The sequence below is a fragment of the Pinus tabuliformis genome, chromosome 6 (genome assembly GCF_031772625.1).
Source record: "Pinus tabuliformis cultivar Carrire ecotype Pingquan chromosome 6, CPIR1, whole genome shotgun sequence".
Classification (NCBI taxonomy): domain Eukaryota; kingdom Viridiplantae; phylum Streptophyta; class Pinopsida; order Pinales; family Pinaceae; genus Pinus; species Pinus tabuliformis.
In genome coordinates this window covers 883966734-883987405 of record NC_142292.1, presented here as the reverse complement: position 1 = coordinate 883987405, position 20672 = coordinate 883966734, and the positions used below count along the sequence as shown (strand labels likewise).

Genomic DNA, 20672 nt, shown 5'->3' with positions numbered 1-20672 from the left:
ATTGTGAAATGAAAAATAATTGACTTGATAATACTGATTCACCCCCCCCCCCCCCCTCAGTGTTATTTCCAACATAGTTATCGTTAATAAAAATTTGTCATGATTAAGACAAGTTAATTAAGTCATCATAAGCACTGCATGTAGAGATAGGTCTTCACAACCAAAAGGAATACTTGATGACAGTGCAAACATGTCCTTATAAGTAGAAAGGAGGCTCCAAAATCAAGGCATGGGAAAAATTTTGGAGGGGGACTGTAGTAGGTACAACGCCTAATTAATTAAAAAAATGTCATATTAACATGAGTTATGGATTTTTGGACATGTGTTATTAGTAAGTGATAGTATTATAACAAATACTATTTACAAGTAAAGAATATCCATACTTAAAAATCTTATTACATGTTTTCAAGAATTTATGGAAGAGAACTGTGTAGAGGTAATCCCTCCCACGTTTTGGGTGGACACTCCACCCATAATTAGGGGCTCGAAAACTAAATTTTGTATAATATTATTACATTATTTTTGAAATCTTATTACGCTCATTTTAAAATGTATAAATGTTTAATATATGTATTAATTATTTTTATAGTTAATAATAATTTAAAATAAAGTTATAATTTAGTAACTTTTGTGATTTTTATAATTTTGATAATGTAAGATATATCATAAAGTGTTTTGTTGTCTATAGATATTACTCTTCTTGCTATTAGCAAGAATCAAGAAAGAGTCAACATGGTCATGGTTTAAGATAACTGGTTCAAATTCGGCTCCTAGTGGAGCATCATTTCACATTGAGACTTGAAGCTAGGTGGAGAGGTTATCATTAAACCCTCCCAGCAGCCCGAAATAAACTCAATTGAAAACCATTTAATTTGTATAACTATACTAATTTACAAATGAAAATTTCAATGTTAAACATAAAAACATATTCAAAAACTTATTCAAATTAATTAACATAAAAATTATTAAATTCTAAAAATCACTCAAAACTTCAAAATAAATAAAAATACAAATTCTTGAATCCCTACATCTATATTAAACACACCCAAAATTCTTTAAAAGGTATCAAATAAATTTTATTAAGTTTTGTATACCCATTAATCAAGTCTTGTAAGTAAAATAGAGAAAAATAAAGAAAGGATTTTGATTCCAAAAAGAAAGTTGAAAGGTTATTTGGTTTGAAATTAACAGCAAGAAGATGAAATGTTAGTATCTGTTTCTTTCCAATTGATTCTGAATCATTTTTTTGAGGGCTCAAGCACCTATATCAATTTTTACAAGTCACTTGTAAAATTAGATATAAGTCGACCAAAGGTTTTAAAATATTTAGTTTTAACTTTTCCTATTGAGAATTATATTTTCGTTCCACTAAAAAATCATGTTTATATTTTGACCATAAATCTGAACACGAGGTCAAGATTACACTTAATGCAATCATTAACTTTAGCAAAATCACATTAAATGTAAACACAAATTTGGTTCAACATTCTGCAAAAAAAGTTTGTGTTGCCAACTCCATCCCTTACCAAATTACAATATTTGGTTCAAATCCCTTACCGAGTTATAATATTTTGTTCAAACCCCAACATCCTTCACTAATCAATGTTTTTCAAACATTTTGCTTAAATTTTTTATGTTACCCCACCACATCTCTGACTAAGATATTTTATTCAAACTTCAACATCTTTGACCAATTTAACCTTTCCCAAGTTTTGTAGAAATATTTGTACTTATATTCCTATGTTTGCAAGTCAGAAAGTAAATCAATTACTCAAGATATTGATGTTTTGTTTAAACTTTAACAACTTTGACCAATCAACTTTTCTCAAGTTTAGTAGAAATATTTGTATTTCTATTCTTATGTTTGTAAATGAGAAAGTAAATTAATTGCTCAAACATTTTGCTTAAAATACTTATGTCACCCCACTAAATCTCTGACCAAGTTACAATATTTTGTTCAAAATTCAACATCCTTAACCAATGAACTTTTCTAATGTAGAGTAGAAATATTTATATTTGTATCCCTATGCCCACAAGTCAAGAAGTAAATTAAGTACTACCTTCTAGTATGAGTATTTCAAAAATCACATCAGTGATTTAGGTTCCAATGTAGTATATTAATTCATTTTGATAATGATCACTTTTACCCAATGCAAGGTAGAAGAAGTTAAAATTTACATCATTTCCCATATTGGTATAGATTTGTAAAAAGGCATAGATGGTTTCCTTCCTGATTTTCTTAGTAGAATAGGTTAACGTTTGCATCACTTCCCATATTGGTATAGATATGTAGAAAGGAAGAGACGGTTTCCTCCTTGATTTTCTTTCCTTATTATTGGGTGCGCTATACTTCTTGATTTTCACTTATTGGTATAAATATGTAAAAAGGCATAGATAGTTTCCTAGATAAAAAAAAATTATTATTAATGGGTATGTTATACTTCTTAATTTTCACAAATCATACTCCTTTGAACAAAGAATAAGTTCATATACCACTTAATTTTCATGGATCATAATACTTTGAACAAAGAATAAATTGATAGGATAGATTGCATTATATTTGTATTGTGATTCTAAAATTTGCATCCTTTCCCATATTAGTGAAGGCACAAAACTCGTAATAAATCTATCAAAAATGTAGAGATGGTTTTCTTCCCGACTTTCTTTCTCCATTAATGGATAAACTATACCGCTTAATTTTCACGAAATAGATCTGCCAAAAATGCAGAGATGGTTTCCTTCCTGGCTTTCTTTCTCTATTAATGGATTAGCTATACCACTTAATTTTCACATATCAGAGTCCTTTGAACAAAGAATAGAATGATAGGATAAATTGCATTATAAAATTTTCATAGATTAGAGTCCTTTGAACAAAGAATAAATTGATAGGATAAATTTCATTATTAATGATATTTGTATTGTGATTGTTCCAAGTCCTCATTAGAATAAAAATGATCATTTATCCACCTAATTTTGCATAACTGATAATACAACCATCCTTTGGAAGATAATATCATTTTATGATCCGTATTACATTTAACAGAATGAGGCATTGATGTATGGCATAAGGTGATTGCCAGAAAATAACAACCCCACCTCTTATACAATATTCCATCATAAATGAACCTTCAACTTTGGCTCCATGAGTTGGATTCCTTAACTAGTGTAGAAACCATATAGGTTCATGTGGGATTATATACCCACATGAATGTCAGATCAATCATTAGAACTCCCTGTGATTGTTGGTATGTTAATTATGAGCAATTAAGGAAATTGCTTGCAGACTAGTAGATGCACTCTAAAATAATGATCCACATGAGTTCCATAACTTCCTTTTGAAGTAGAAGCACAGGATATTGGTCTATGGTCACCTCCAAGGAAAGAGAAGGAAAACTCATTGCCTTGTGAGAAACATACTCCTTATCCAAATCTAACTTGAGTTGCCTACAAATGGCACTCATATATAGGTATCAAACAAAGTTCACTATTTATACTAGAGATGAAAGCGCAATTTGATAGGTAGTAGTCTCAACTTATATAGATCTTGCTTCTCCTTTCCAACCATACAGTCATGGATACATATGCTTAATAGGCTATTGGTTGTGTCAACTCCTTTAAAAGTTGAAATTAAGCCCTGCAAAGATGCATTCCATACAACATTGTTGCTTTCCCTGCAACGTTGATGCACTTCCTTAATTCTCTTTGGAGACTTGCAAATCCCACTGCAACTCCAATCAAAAGAGGTGACACATACATTTCTTGATTGCGCTCCCAATCACCTAGATGATGATATAAATGCATCAAGACATGTTCTGTAGTTATAGCAAACAAAGGAAATAAAATTACACACCTGGAGGAGTTCCACAACACAATTTTTTTTATCATCAATGTATTTCACATCCAACCCTATAAACTATGATCCAATATAAGCATCCTCATTTGCATATATATGCAATATATCTCTGCTTCAACAACGTGAACTAGTTATAATCGTATTTGAGTAGACTTCCTGAAAAACATTACTTCATTTTACTATATAGATTGATGATGAAACGTTCGAGGCCTTATAAATTTTGGGATACATATTATGCCAAATCCGTTGAGATGGCTTAAAGTTGACTAATTGCATGTCTAAAGTATGTATCCCCCACTTCACCAAACTTCCAACATTTTAGTTCATGGTACCTTACCCCCCTAACATAAGATATACCAAAGCATATATCATAAGAGTGAGATGAAACTTTTATTCCAATTATAAAGTAAATTAAGTATAATGAGAATAGTGAAGAAGCTTAAATTCAGGGTTTCAAACTTCAACCACCAAATGGATGTTGCATAATTATACAAAGTTCTGTATCTTAATAATTCCCCTTTGTTACTTACTTATTTTCTATAACAAGACCAAACTTTATACATCTTGTGTACACTCAAGGATTTGATTGATGTCTTGCAAGAGTTTTTGCAAGGGTTCCTAGAAGAGAACAAGTTTATTTGATTGCATGCACAAGTAAATACTTCAAGAAATAAGGCCCTGAAAGGTTCTATCAGGCACTGGGGAAAACACCAACTTTCACAAATAGAAAATAAGAGATCCAACCCTCACCTAGATATACATTGACATCATCATCAACTTTAATATAAAAATATGCATCCCTTTCGCAAGCGTCATAGAAAAGTATATTTTTGTCTTAGTAGATAGCTCAAGATACCCTTCAACATGCTCATGTTCAAAGTAAACAAACAACATAAAAAATTGTGATTCCTTATCAATCTCGTAATAGAAATAAGTACATTTAGAAAAGTATATTTTTGTCTTAGTAGATAGCTCAAGATACCCTTCAACATGCTCATGTTCAAAGTAAACAAACAACATAAAAATTTGTGATTTCTTATCAATCTCGTAATAGAAATAAGTACATCTAGAAAAGTATATTTTTGTCTTAGTAGATAGCTCAAGATACCATTCAACATGCTCATTTTCAAAGTAAATAAACAACATAAAAATTTGTGATTCCTTATCAATCTCGTAATAGAAATAAGTACATTTAGAAAAGTATATTTTTGTCTTAGAAGATAGTTCAAGATACCCTTCAACATGCTCATGTTCAAAGTAAATAAACAACATAAAAATTTGTGATTCCTTATCAATCTCGTAATAGAAATAAGTACATTTAGAAAAGTATATTTTTGTCTTAGTAGATAGCTCAAGATACCCTTCAACATGCTCATGTTCAAAGTAAACAAACAACATAAAAAATTGTGATTCCTTATCGATCTCGTAATAGAAATAAATACATTAAAAAGAGTCAAATATATAAAAAAAATATCATGTACCAATCCCATGAAGTCATGATGTTGTATGTCTTCAATGTCAATAGATTTGTCCATAATTCCACCTATTATAGTATTGTTTACACATAAAAATGCACCAGTTAAATCTACTCATAACAAGTTTGGGATCACTAAAATATCTATTCATATAAGATGTAATGATATAAATACTACACTTACCAACAACCTAAGCCGCATGGATTGACTAAATTATGGCGTTGTTCTTAAAGTTGTGAAATTTGATTTCAAACAATATCTAATATCCAGAACAAAATTTTAAGGTCAAAATTTCAAGTAACAATATTAAAAAGAAAAGCATAAAAAGATCGGATGACCTTTTAATGCAAACAAAAAGATTATTATGGAAATAGTGCTAATAATAAGAAAACAAGAAAAATAAAGTACATGAAGAGATGTGGGATTGGATTCCACGTAACTAATTGTATTTACTCTTAATGGTTTAGGGATTGTATTCCACATAACTAATTGTATTTACTCTTAATGGTTTAGGCATTGTATTCCACATATCTAACTAACAGTTGCTAGTATTGATTGCATATGAAAATGCATCACACATACATACAAAATAGATCTCAAACCCATGGATGTAAGTTATGATAACAAAGTCGAACGATGAACCTCAATTGCTTTGGGAATTTCACCTCATGAGAGAGACTTTTTTTTTATCTTTATTTCATACATAAATTAATATTCTCAAAACAAACCTATCAATGTTATAGAATTTATATAACTGAAGAGAAAACATGTGACCTATGACGACACAGAGAGTGATGCCTTTCTCTTCCATATTCCTTTGCCTTTCACTTGTTTAATCACAATTGAAGAAATATACATTCACATCCATATTTGAATGGAAGGATTAGTTGAATGAGTCTATTAAAGATCATGATCATATGCAAATCCTTATTCCAACATAAATGAAATTGTACCTTGTGGCATCCATGTTCTATGGATTGAATCGTGTCGCTTTCTGCTACTAAAAGAAGCATTGATTCTAATAATCATAAAAGCCTTTGTTTGTTGTTTTGTATCCACAATAACGGGATTTTTTGAAATTGGAGCACCATTCAATAGGGATACTTGTGTAGACCTTGCTACTGCTAGCTCTCTTTCCAAATCTAATATTTTTTTCTGAATATTTATGCACAAGAAATAACACATCATTATGGTTGAGTTCTTGCAGTGGCTCATTCAAAGCTTTAAATAATTTCCATGTGGTTGTTTGTTGGAGCCATCTTCTTCTTCATTTTGGAAGAGATCTTAATGGTCAATATTTGGTTTTAATACATAAATTAAAAGTGAACAAATTTCATGCTTTTGTTTGTTCCCTTAACACTTTTTCCTCCCACTACGAGCTAGTGTAAATAAAGATTGTAAAGTTAGCATCAGAGCATTTCATAGGATGTAAATTCAGGCGAAGAGTTGCAAGATGGGGCAGGGGATGCAGGAGCATCCGACTAAAAAGGCGACAACTGGAAATGGTTTTTATTTTCTGCTGGAAAGGAAGAAAAACATTACGAATTTTGTTTTATTTCCGTTTTACTTAAATTAAAGCTGATACAGCCATTGCCATTAAAGCTGATACAACCATTGCCTTTTGAAAATTAAGCAAGCCAGTAAAATAGGATTAGTTAAGAGTATGTTTAAAGAAACAGTTAGATAACTGTAAGGTAACTGAAGGACAGTTTCTCAACTGTAAGAGACTACTAAAAAGGCATAAAAGCAAAACCAGATCCCCACTGTGAAGGGGGCTGCCATCTAGAGAGAAGAACGAATACAAGAATTGAAATTACAATTTATTTTCTTGAGTATATGTGAAAGCAAATGAATCTAAAATCCCTGTCATTAAGAAAGAAAGACAATTTCTTTTTTTTCCTGTGCATTAGTGTTTCAGATATTGATTTAAAGAAAAATAGCGAAGTATTTCATTAAGAGGCCGAATGACATTGACAGAAATCTCGTGACTGAAGGCATTTCAGACCAGGAACCAGAAAAAGGCAAAGCCAACAAAGATATGACATTCTTTCTCAAAAACCCAGGCACATTTACATTCAATATTCAAGCACACCTATGCATTTGTTACATTTCAAAATTTAACAGTTCAATATACATTTATGAAACCAAAACAGTAGAGGGTTTCGAAACCCAGAAGCACTGAAAACAACACTTTGTAGGCCAATACCAGTCCAACAACGAGGGTATGAAACCCATGAAACCATACAAAACATACTGAGAAAACGAAACCCCAAGGGTGTATGCCTGACTAAGGATAATGCAAGCAAAAACAACAAGACAATCGCAGAGGGATCCTACCCTGTTTTCCCGAGCTGCAAAGACTCCTAAGAACGAGGCCATGGAGCAGCATTCTCCAGGCACGACCTACACATCACCACGAAAGCAAGATGGGTAGTCAAAAACCGAAAAGGCAAATAAAATAAGGTGAGAGAGAGCAGATAAAAGAAGGGAAGAGCAGGGGTTTACCTGGAAAAAGCCTGTCTCCAAGTCAGAGGATGAGAAACAAGTCTCTCGCCAGAGGGTTTCTCTCAGCAAGTACGCCATTGGTAAGTTTACCTGCTCACCAAGGGGCCAGAGGATTAGAATCACAAAAACGAGATGAAGGAATGAAACTAGAACAAAAAAATTACCTGAAGTAGCGTTTGCTGAGCCACCCATAGAAGTAGCAAGGGAAGAACCTGTGGTTACACAGAGCAAGATCAACACTAGAACCAACATTGAAAATCACCACAAGCAGAATAAAAACGAAGCATAAGCCATGCAACAAAGAATAAATAAAACAACTTGCATATTAAAAGTCGACCTGAAGCCTCCGTAGGCCTGCAAACAAACCACCACAAGAAACAAGCAAAGCTACATCACACACACAGAGCCGAACCGGACCAACAGTGGATGGAAGAATGGAGGTCAACTCTTAGTTTCCCTCGGCAGGTGTGAATTGGCTACATTTGCGAAACCAAGGCCAGTACAAAGGGGCAGGCTGAAACGATTAAAGTGCATTAAAACCTCACACCTAAAACCCTGTCTTTTTTATTCACAAGATCTACGAAGTTAAACAATCGTTGATACGTGTCCTTCCTCGATATTGCCACCAGCAGGTTTAGCTGAACCGTATAACGAAGCATGGTGTGTTGTTCAATAGTATGAAGCTAATGACACTATTCTTAGACTATTGTTGAAGCACTTATACCTTGATAGTGGGCATCAAGGAAGAACAATAATTTGTCATGCAATCCTTTGCCATAATATGTGGGAAGTCAATATATTCTTGGATGTTGGAGCTAATGCTAAGTTTTGTGTAAAGGTTACCACGAAGAATTCTTCAAGGAATTTTTATTTTCAAGAGTTTATTTGGAAAAAGTAAATATGGATGGAAAAAATGTAATCAACATAACAAAAGTAAATAATAGTGTTTTTTCTATTTGTCAAATTCTTTCAGATGCAATAAAATCAGGCAAAACAATTTACTTTAGAAATCTCCAAGTGTTTTCTCCACTTCATTATATGGATAGTTTTGGTGACTCTAAGGTCCTTCAGAAACTTTTAGAGCAGATTGGACTAAATTTGAATGAGCAAGACAACCATGGTTTTTTGGATGCAATGATAGTTACAAAAGAGGGCCATGTTGAGGCTTTCAAAGTACTTGAACTTTCTGAAGAGAATTTGAAGTTGAATAATAAAAAGGGTGAAACACAATTGGTTTGCCTTAATGCCATGGAAAAAGAGAAATTTTTGAGACAATTATGTTGGATGCCACCCTAAAATATGGCTTAAAAGGTGCAGAATTCAAAGTTCTGCATCATGTTGCACAGAAAGAGAATCTGGAGGCTACAGGAAAACTTATGAAAATAGGATAAGAAGTCAATACCCTTGATGAGGATTTTTACACTCCTTTAATGTGTGCTACAAAATAAGGTTAAGCAGATGCTCACAAAATTCCGCTTCAAGGTGAAGTTGACTGTAGCTTTATAGACCTAGGAGGTGAAACAACATTGTTTCTTTCTAGGAGAAATAGTTTATCAAAGATTGTGGAATGTGTTATATTGGACCATCTTTGTTGAAAATGGAACAATAAAATCCTGATTTAATTTTCCCTTGAATTAAATTAGGAGGAAAATTGCAATTCCACATCACAAGAAAACTTGTACGAGTTAAATAAGTTAATTTGACTTAGTTAGTTCAGTTAATTCGAGTTGAGGGCCTAACTTGAGTCAAGTAGAGTGGTTCCTACTTTATAGGAGCCCTGATTGAGTTTATTTTGAGTTGTAATTAATTAATTTAGTTTAACTGAGTTAAAGTTAGTTTAACTAGTTCGAATTAATGGAGGAACTAGTAGGAGGACTACAATGGGGTGTTGCTTCATGTGTTCAATTAGTTAACTAATAATACAGCCATAAATAACTCATGCATGTGTGATCTAACAACTACCTAGTTGAGACTGGATTTCAAGGGAAGTGTACTATTAGTTGTATAATTCTCTGAATTGCACAGATGGTGCATGCAGTCAAAGGAAGGGCCTAAAGGAACCGCGCAATCCAATGGAGGAAAATTCCTATTAAATAGGGGCCTAATTCCTCATTGAACTGTGCAAGGAAATAAGATCTGGGAAAGATGTTCAATTTCCACGACCTTGGGTCTAGGTTAGCGTCTTAAAATAACTAACGCTACCAAACCAAGAATCTCAACCATAAACTACTTTGTACAACAGAAATATAAAGTAGTAAATCACATATGCACAGAACATAGACAAATTTTTAATTTTTAACCCAACTTTGTTATATTAACAACATATAATACAATAGTCTAGGGCTCCCGTACCAGGGATAATGGCCCTCATACATCCACTAATACAAGACAAGATACTCTAACCATCTGGTTGTAGCATCTAACAAATCCTCTCAGTTGTACCCTGTACCTGCCTGGTCCGTCGGCTTCTGATATGCATCTCCTGCCTATATCAATGCTCCAAGTCCATCTGGCCACTGAATCTCAACTATCCAATCTGCTCTCTAGTTGTCCCTTCATCCATCAAGGTCACAATTTATCGAGGCTCCTGTCAAGTTTTTCACAGCTCCACTTGTGAACAACTCTTAATCTGCCTACTGCTACTCCTTAGCTATTCTCAGACTTTAGCCTGCTATGGTCTTCCTTCGTTGCTCTAATGAAGACCAACATAGGGCACGGAGGGTTGCCACTTATCACTGCAAGATGTCTATCTCCTATAGTGAACACAGGGTAGGAAGACTGCCCTTCATATACTATAGTAAGTCCTTCTCCACACGCACACCTCGGGCTACACAATCCTGCTCCTGGTTGATCAGACCCTTGAGCTTATCAACAACTTCCAGGCTAGCAGTCTCCTTTTTCCATCAAGGTGCTGCACTTCAGCTTCAACATGGACACTAACACATTGTCCTCCGGTATACCATAAGTATCCAATCTCGTCCACACTTGGTCTTCTCTCACAATTCCCTCGAACAATCCTCGATAGACCAAGTTCATGATGTAGCATCTTTTCCTAGTTTTGGCATCCTCACACCTAAGAGTCTCTTACACATGGCTACCCACAGACTCCATCAATATGCCATGTGTCCTCACCTAGGAAACCATCAATCCATCATACATGAGTTGATCTGCAACATACCTTGCTGCTGTCCTCTTGCCTCTCAATCTAATGTGACTGTTGTCACCTTGGCTGCCTAGTAGGCCTCCCAACAGTCCACGTGGGATCCATCAAACAACTCCTAAAGGCTGCTAAAATCAGCACATCAAACAAATCCTTGCAAGAGTAAACCGTTGACCCAATACACCTCTAAGCACATTGTTGTTCAACACACTGCACTATCTATGTGGGATATGTCACTAGGGCATCTGACCAATAGATCTGCCCCCTCTCCTTGACTCCCACAGCTGCCTTACCCTAATCCAAATTAGATCTAAACTAAGATCCAATACTTGCTAACATTCACTAAAAATCCATACCTCTGTCCATTGTTTGAAGGTTGCTCCACTGCTACAAACTAGGGCATCATGACAATCCCTCTTCCAGCCCTTATTCCTACCCAGAATTTCCCTTAAGGATTGCAGTTGTCCTTTAGTTAAAGGATCTCCCTCCATGCTGTAATGTGTGGGTAGTTTCTAGCCCTTAAGAAAGACTGTCCTCCCTATTATGACAACGGTTGTCTTACAACCCTTCAAATTGCCTGCGGTAGCCTCTTTTGAGGGTTGTCGCAACACAACACACCCTCAAACAGACCCCTCCTCCCATGGCCCTCCGGCAAGGCACTGCGGCCTTCACTCCAGTATCTCGGTGTTGTTGAAATACCTTCAAAACAGGCCTGCGAGGAGCCTCCTCAACTCGTCCTAACCTCCAGCACTTCGGTCCTTGAGACAACAGTGTTCTCAGACATGTTTGCACCCTTAAACAACCCTCAAACAAATCTACACTCCCCACAATAGCTTGGCCTCCAATATAGGCTCTCCACACTGTCCTGAAATGACCTTACCATGTTGTCTCAAGTCCTCTTCTTGTTGTGGCTAGGGCATAGAAGTATCTCTCTCCACCGAGTTCTTGTGAGGCAAGTATTGCTCTATTTTGGATGATTAAAATGAGACGTTACGTCTCTTATATATATCCTTTCAAGGCCTCCACAAAAACAACTTGAATTGACACATCTAATTGTGATTTACTTTAAGTCGGCCTACTTGGAAAATCCATAATTACCATGTCAACTTCAAAATTAATTTTCTCCCAAACGAAAAATCGGATTTAGACCATTTTCAATGCGTTGGAATCGTCTTTCCGAGTACTATCATCCTCATCTATCACATGCCATGAAATCATCATGGTTTTGTCCAAAAAAATGATGGGTGCCAAAACCCCCAAGCTTGGTCCTCAAGCCCACCAGACCATTTGTGTCCCTTTGACATCCAACCCTCAAATGCTAGGGATTGGATTACCTCCTAAGCTACACAAAAATCAACACTCCCTTTTAGCGAAGGGGGTACTTCCAAGACTAGGAAGTAATCTGGCGACGACACTAGCCCACGTAGCATCCATTAATGCAAGATACCATGTAGATGAATCTGACAATCTCAGTAGTGCCTCTGCCTCGTCATATCTTAAAATGAAGATCTCGATCCTCCATAGGGATGCTCCCTCTAAGGTTAGACTCCCTCTGATTCTATACACTCTCAACTGGCCTAGATCTGCAAACACTGATACTCCTGGATCAAATACCACTCGTGCAAATCCTACCAATCTCAGATATTCAACACCACGATCCGATGAAGACTCTAACTTGCCAATATCCACTCCATCACATGAAGCCATCTCGATCAACCTAATCTTGTCCATGCCAAAGAAACCCTCGATATGTCCCAACCATCCATGGCACATCAACAGAAGTCCATGATCAGAAATCTATCCTACAACACACTGTTGTTCACCAGGCTCACCACTAATCCACGAGAACTCCAAACCAATCTCGCTGCCAAACTAGTCAAGACCACATCTCCATGTCTTTAGCTGAACCCTTTGCTCCATGATGTAGACACCCACAACTCCCTCTGATTTTCTTTGTTGTGCACACTTGATTCACTGTCCCTCAAAGTAGCTCAGATACCCTTTGATACCATGTTGAATTTCCATGACCTTGGGTCTAGGTTAGAGTCTTAAATTCACTAATGCTACCAAACCAAGAATCTCAACCATAAACTAGTTTTCACAGCGAAAATATAAAGCAGTAAATCACATATCCACAGAACATAGACAACTTTTTAATTTTTCAACCCAACTTTGTTATATTAACAACATATAATACAACAGTCTAGGGTTCTTGTACCCGGGATAATGGCCCTCATACATCTACTAGTACAAGACAACATACTCTAACCATATGGATGTAACATCTAACATCTCCTCTCGGTCGTACCCTGTACCTTCCTAGTCCTTCGGCTCCCGATCTGCAGCTCTTGCCTCTATCAATGCTCCAAGTCCATCTAGCCACTAAATCTCAGTTATCCAATCTTCTCTCTAATTGTCGCTTCATCCATCAAGGGCACAACTTATCGAGACTCCTGTCGAGTTGTTAACAACTCCACTTGTGAACAACTCTCAATCTACCCACTGCTGCTCCTCAGCTACTCTTGGACTTCAACCCACTATGGTCTTCCTTTATTGCTCTGATGAAGACCAACATAGCGCACAGAGGGCTACCACCTATCACTACAAGATGTCCATCTCCTACAGTGAACACAGGCTAGGAGGACTTCCCTTCATTTGCTACAGAAGTCCTTCACCACATGCACACCTCGGGATAAACAATCCTGCTCCTATTTGATCAGACCCTTGAGCTTATCAACAACTTCTAGGCTATTAATCTCCTTTCTCCATCAAGGTGTTGCACTTCAGCTTCAACATGGACACTAACATGCTGTCCTCCAGTAGACCATAAGTGTCCAATTTCGTCCACACTTGGCCTTCTCTCATGCTACCCTCCAATAGTACTTAAAAGACCAAGTTCATGTTGTAGCATCTACTCCTAGTTAAGGCATCCTCACACCTAAGAGACCCTTACACATGTCTTCCCATAGACTCCATCAATCTACCATGTGTCCTCACCTAGGACACCATCAATCCATCATACATGAGTCGATATGCAACATACCTTGTTGCTTCCCTCTTTCCTCTTGATCTAGTGTGACTTTTGTCACCTTGGCTTCTTTGTAGGCCTCCCAACAGTGCACGTGGAATCCACGAAACAACTCCTAAGGGCTGCTACAATCAACACATCAAATAGATCCTTGCAAGAGTCAACCCATGACCCAATACACCTCTAAGTACGTTGTTGTCCACCATGTTGCACTATATCTGTGGGATCTGTCACTAGTGCACCTGATCAACAGACCTCCCCCCTCTCCTTGACTCCCACAGCTGCCTTACCCTGATCCAAATTTGAGCTAAACTAAGATCCAATACTTGCAAACATTCACTAAAAATCCATACCTCTGTCCATTGTTTGAAGGTTGCTCCATCGCTGCAAACTAGGGCATCATGACAATCCCTCTTCCAGCCCTTATTCCTACCCAGAATTTCCCTTAAGGATTGCAATTTTCCTTTAGTGAAAGGATCTCCCTCCACGCTGCAATGTATGGGCAGTTTCTAGCCCTTAAGAAAGACTGTCCTCCCTCTTATGACAATGATTGTCTTACAACCCTTCAAACTGCCTGCGATAGCCTCTTTTGATGGTTGTCCCAACACAACACACCCTCAAACAGACCCCTCCTCCCATGGCCCTCCAGCAAGGCAATGCGGGCTTCACTCCAACATCTTGGTGTTGTTGAAATACCTTCAAAACATGCCTGTGAGGAGCCTCCTCAACTCGGCCTAACCTCCAACAGTTCGGTGTTTGAGACAGCCCTGTTATCAAACCTATTTACACCCTCAAACAACCCTCAAACCAATCTGCGCTCCTCACAATAGCTTGGCCTCCAATCTAGGCTCTCCACGTTGTCCAGAAGTGATCTTACCATGCTGTCTCAAGTCCTCTTCTTGTTGTGGCTAGGGCACAAAAGTAACTCTCTCCACCGAGTTCTTGTGAGGTAAGTATTGCTCTCTTTTGGATGATCAAAATGAGACCTTACGTCTCCTATATATATATATATATATATATATATATCCTTTCAAGGCCTCCACAAAAACATCTTGAACCGACACGTCTAATTGTGATTTACTTCAAGTCAGCCTACTTGAAAAATCCATAATTACCATGTCAACTTCAAAATTAATTTTCTCCCAAATGACAAATCGGATTTAGACCATTTTCGATGCGTTGGAATCGTCTTTCTGAGTACTATCATTCTCATCCATCACATGCCATGAAATCATCATGGTTTTGTCCCAAAAAACAATGGGTGCCAAAACACCCAAGCTTGGTCCTCAAGCCCACCAGACCATTTGTGGCCCTTTGACATCCAACCCTCAAATGCTAGGGATTAGATTACCTCCTAAGCTACACAAAAATAAAAAATCCCTCTTAGCGAGGGAGGTGCTTCCAAGACTAGGAAGTAATTTGGCGATGAAACTATCCCACCTGGCATCCATCAATGCAACATACCATGTAGATGAATTTGACAATCTCGATAGTGCCTCTGCCTCATCATATCTGAACCTGAAGATCTCAATCCTCCATAGGGATGCTCCCTCTAACGCTAGACTCCCTCTAATTCTATACAATCTCAACTGGCCCAGATCTGCAAGCATTGATCCCCCTGGATCAAATACCACTCGTGCAAATCCCGCAATCTTGGATATTCAACACCACGATTCGATGAAGACTCTATCCTGCCAATATCCACTCCATCACATGAATCCATCTCAATCAACCTGATCTCGTCCATGCCAAAGAAACCTTCGAGATGTCCCAACCATCCATGGCACATCAACAAAACTCCATGATCAATAATCTATCATACAACACACTGTTGTTCACCAGGCTCACCTCCAATCCACGAGAACTCCCAACCAATCTCAATACCAAACCAGTCAAGACCAAATCTTCATGTATTTAGCTAAACCCTCTGCTCCATGATGTAGACACCCACAACTCCCTCTAAGTTGATTTGTTATGCACACTTGATTCACTGTCCCTCAAAGTACCTCAAACACCCTCTGATACCATGTTGAATTTCCACGACCTTGGGTCTAGGTTAGAGTCTTAAAATCACTAATGCTACCAAACCAAGAATCTCAACCATAAACTAGTTTTCACAGCAAAAATATAAAGCAGTAAATCACATATGCATAGAACATAGACAACTTTTTAATTTCTCAACCTAACTTTGTTATATTAACAACATATAATACAACAGTCTAGGGCTCCCATACTAGGGATAATGGCCCTCATACATCCACTAGTACAATACAAGATACTCTGACCATCTGGGTGTAGCATCTAACAGCTCCTCTCAGTCGTACCTTGTACATGCCTGGTCCTTCGGCTCCCAATCCGCAGCTCCTGCCCCTATTAATGCTCCAAGTCCCTTTGGCCACTAAATCTCGGCTATCCAATCTTCTCTGTAGTTGTCGCTTCATCCATCAAGGGCATAACTTATCAAGACTCTTGTCGAGTTGTTAACAACTCCACTTGTGAACAACTCTCAATCTACCCACTGCTGCTCCTCAACGACTCTTGTACTTTAGCCTGCTATGGTCCTCCTTCATTGCTCTGATCAAGACCAACATAGGGCACAGAGGGATACCACCTATCACTGCAATATTTCCATCTCCTACAGTGAACATGGGATAGGAGGAATTCCCTTCATCTGCTACAGAATTCCTTCACCACACGCACGCCTCGAGCTACATAATCCTGCTCATGTTTGATCAGACCCTTGATCTTAGCAACGAATTCCAGGCTATAAATCTCCTTTGTCCATCAAGGTGCTGCACTTCGGCTTCAACATGGACACTAACACGTTGTGCTCTGATAGACCATAAGTGTCCAATCTCGTCCACACTTGGCCTTCTCTCATGCTACCCTCTAATAGTCCTCAAAAGACCAAGTTCATGTTGTAGCATCTGCTCCTAGTTAAGGCTTCCTCACACCTAAGAGACCCTTACACATGTTTGCCCATAGACTCCATCAATCTGCCATGTTTCCTCACCTAGGACACCATAAATCCATCATACATGAGTCAATATGCAACATACCTTGCTACTGCCCTCTTGCCTCTTGATATAATGTGACTGCTATGACCTTGGCTGCTTGGTAGGCCTCCCAACAGTCCATGTGGAATCCACGAAACAACTCCTAAGGCCTGCTACAATTGACACATCAAATAGATCCTTGCAAGAGTCAACCCATGACCTAATACACCTCTAAGAACGTTGTTGTTCACCACACTGCACTATCTCTATGGGATCTATCAGTAGGGAATCTAATCAACAAATCTGCCCCCTCTCCTTGACTCCCACAACTGCCTTACCCTGATCCAAATCTGATCTAAACTAAGATCCAATACTTGACAACATTCACTAAAAATACATACCTATGTCCATTGTTTGAAGATTTCTCCACCGCTGCAAACTAGGGCATCATGGAAGTCCCTCTTCTAGCCCTTATTCCTACCTAGAATTTCCCTTAAGGATTGAATTTGTCCTTTAGTGAAAGGATCTCCCTTGACATTGCAATGTATGGCCAGTTTCTATCCCTTAACAAATATTGTCCTCCCTGTTATGACAACGATTGTATTACAACCCTTCAAACTGCCTGCGATAGCCTATTTTGAGGGTTCTCCCAACATAACACACCCTCAAATAGACCCCTCATCCTATGTCCCTCCAGCAAGGCACTGTGGCCTTCACTCCAGCATCTAGTTGTTTTTGAAATACCTTCAAAACAAGCCTGCGAGGAGCCTCCTCAACTCGGCCTAACCTCCAGCACTTCGTTCCTTGAGACAACCCTGTTCTCAGACCTATTTGCACCCTCAAACAACCCTCAAACCAATCCGCACTCCCCACAGTATCTCGGCCTCCAATCTGGGCTCTCCATGCTGTCTTGAAGTGACCTTACCACGTTGTCTCAAGTCCTCTTCTTGTTGTGGCTAGGGCACAGAAGTATCTCTCTCCATCGAGTTCTTGTGAGGCAAGTATTGCTCTCTTTTGGATGATCAAAATGAGACCTTACATCTCCTATATATAGCCTTTCAAGGCCTCCATGAAAACAACTTGAACCGACATATCTAATTGTGATTTACTTCAAGTCGACCTACTAGAAAAATCCATAATTACCATGTCAACTTCAAAACTCATTTTCTCCCAAACGATAACTTGGATTCGAACAATTTTTGATGCGTTGGAATCGTCTTTCCAAGCACTATCATCCTCATCCATCAAATGCCATGAAATCATCATGGTTTTGTCCCAAAGCACGATGGGTGCCAAAACCCCCAAGCTTGGTCCTCAAGCCCACAAGACCATTTGTGGCCCTTTGACCTCCAACCCACGAAGGATAGGGATTGGAGTACCTCCCAAGCTACACAAAAATCAACACTCCCTCTTAGCGAGGAGGTACTTACAAGAATAGGAAGTAATCGAGAGACAACACTAGCTCACCTGGCATCCATCGTTGCAGCATACCCTTTAGATGAATCCAACAATCTCGGTAGTGCCTCTGCCTCATCATATCTAAACCTAAAGATCTCAATCCTCCATAGGGGTTCTCCCTCTGAGGATAGAGACCCTTTGAGTTTATACGATCTCCACTGGCCCAGATTTGCAAGCACTCGTCTTCCTGGATCAAATATGACTCCTGCAAATCCCGCCAATCTCGGATGTGCAACCCCACAATCCAATGAAGACTCTAGCCTGCTAATATCCAGTCCATCACATGAGGCCATCTCGATCAACTTGATCTCATCCATGCCAAAGAAACCCTCGAGTTGCCCCAACAATCCATGGCACATCAACTAAAGTCCATGATCAACAATCTGTCCTACAAAAAATTGTTGTTCACCAGACTCACCACCAATCCACCAGAACCCCCAACCAATCTCGCTGCCAAACCAGTCAAGATCACATCTCCATGTCTTAAGCTGAAGCTTCTGCTCCATGATCTAGATGCCCTCAAGTCCCTCTGAGTTGCTTCGTTGTGAACACTTGATTCATTGTCCCTAAAAGTAACTTAGACACCCTTTGATACCATGTTTAATTTCCACGACCTTGAGTCTAGGTTAGAGTCTTAAAATCACTCATGCTACCAATCCAAGAATCTCAAACATAAACTACTTTGCACAATGAAAATATAAAGCAGTAAATCACATATGCACAGAACATAGAAATTTTTTTAATTTTTCAACCCAACTTTGTAATATTAACAACATATAATAGAACAGACTAGGGCTCTCATACAAGGTTTAATGGCCCTCATACATCCACTAGTACAAGAAAAGATACTTAGACCATTTGGTTGTAGCATCTAACAGCTCCTCTCAGTTGTACCTTGTACCTACCCGATCCTTCGGCTCCCGATCTGCAGCTTCTACCTCTATCAATGCTCCAAGTCCATCTGGCCACTAAATCTCAGCTATCCAATGTACTCTCTAGTTTTCCCTTCATCTATCAAGGGCACAACTTATCGAGACTCTTGTTGAGTTGTTCACAACTCCACTTGTGAATAACTCTCAATCTACCCATTGTTTCTCCTCAGCTACTATGGGACTTCAGCCCACTATGGCCTTCCTTCACTGCTTTGATGAAGACCAACATAGGGCATGAAGGGTTGCTACCTATCACTGTAAGATGTCCATCTCCTATAATGAACATGGGCTAGGAGGACTTCCCTTCATTTGCTACAGAAGGCCTTCTCCATAGGCACGCCTTGAGCTACACAATCCTTCTCTTGGTTGATCAGACCCTTGAGCTTATCAACACCTACCAGGCTAGCAGTCTCCTTTGTTAATCAAGGTGTTTCACCTCAGCTTCAACATGGACACTAACACGTTGTCCTCCGGTAGACCATAAGTGTCCAATCTCATCCACTCTTGGTCTTCTCTCATGATTCCCTCTAACAGTCCTTGAGAGACCAAGTTCACGTTGTAGCATCTAATCCTAGTTATGGCATCCTCACACCTGAGATACCCTTACACATGGTTGCCCACAGACTCCATCAATCTACCATGTGTCCTCACCTAGGACACCATCAATCCATCATACATGAGTTGATCTACAACATACCTTGTTGATGTTTTCTTTTCTCTTAATCTAGTGTGATTGTTGTCACCTTGGCTGCTTGGTAGGCCTCCCAATAGTCCACGTGGGATCCACCAAACAACTCCTAAGGGCTACTACAATCGGCACATCAAACACATCCTTGTAAGAGTCAACCCTTAACCTAATACACGTATAAGCATGTTGTTGTTCATCACACTGCACTATATCTATGGGATCTGTCACTAGACAATCTGATCAACAGATCTACCCCCTCTCCTTGACTCCCACAACTACCTTACCCTAATCCAAATTTGATCTAAACTAAGATCCAATACTTGCAAACATTCACTAAAAATACATACCTATGTCCATTGTTTGAAGGTTTCTCCACCGCTGCAAACTAGGGCATCATGAAAGTCCCTCTTCGATCCCTTATTCCTACCAAGAATTTCCCTTAAGGACTGTGGTTGTCCTTTAGTGAAAGGATCTCCCTCCACACTGCAATGTGTGGGTAGTTTCTAGCCCTTAACAAATATTTTCCTCCCTATTAAGACAACAGTTGTCTTATAGCCCTTCAAACTGCCTGCAATAG

At 38.4% G+C, this 20672-nt stretch overlaps 1 pseudogene; it reads right to left on the bottom strand.

The window, feature by feature from the left end:
* Nucleotides 1-3493: 3493 nt before the first annotated feature.
* Nucleotides 3494-18768, bottom strand: LOC149261716 (putative beta-1,3-galactosyltransferase 2; annotated as a pseudogene).
* Nucleotides 18769-20672: the final 1904 nt, after the last annotated feature.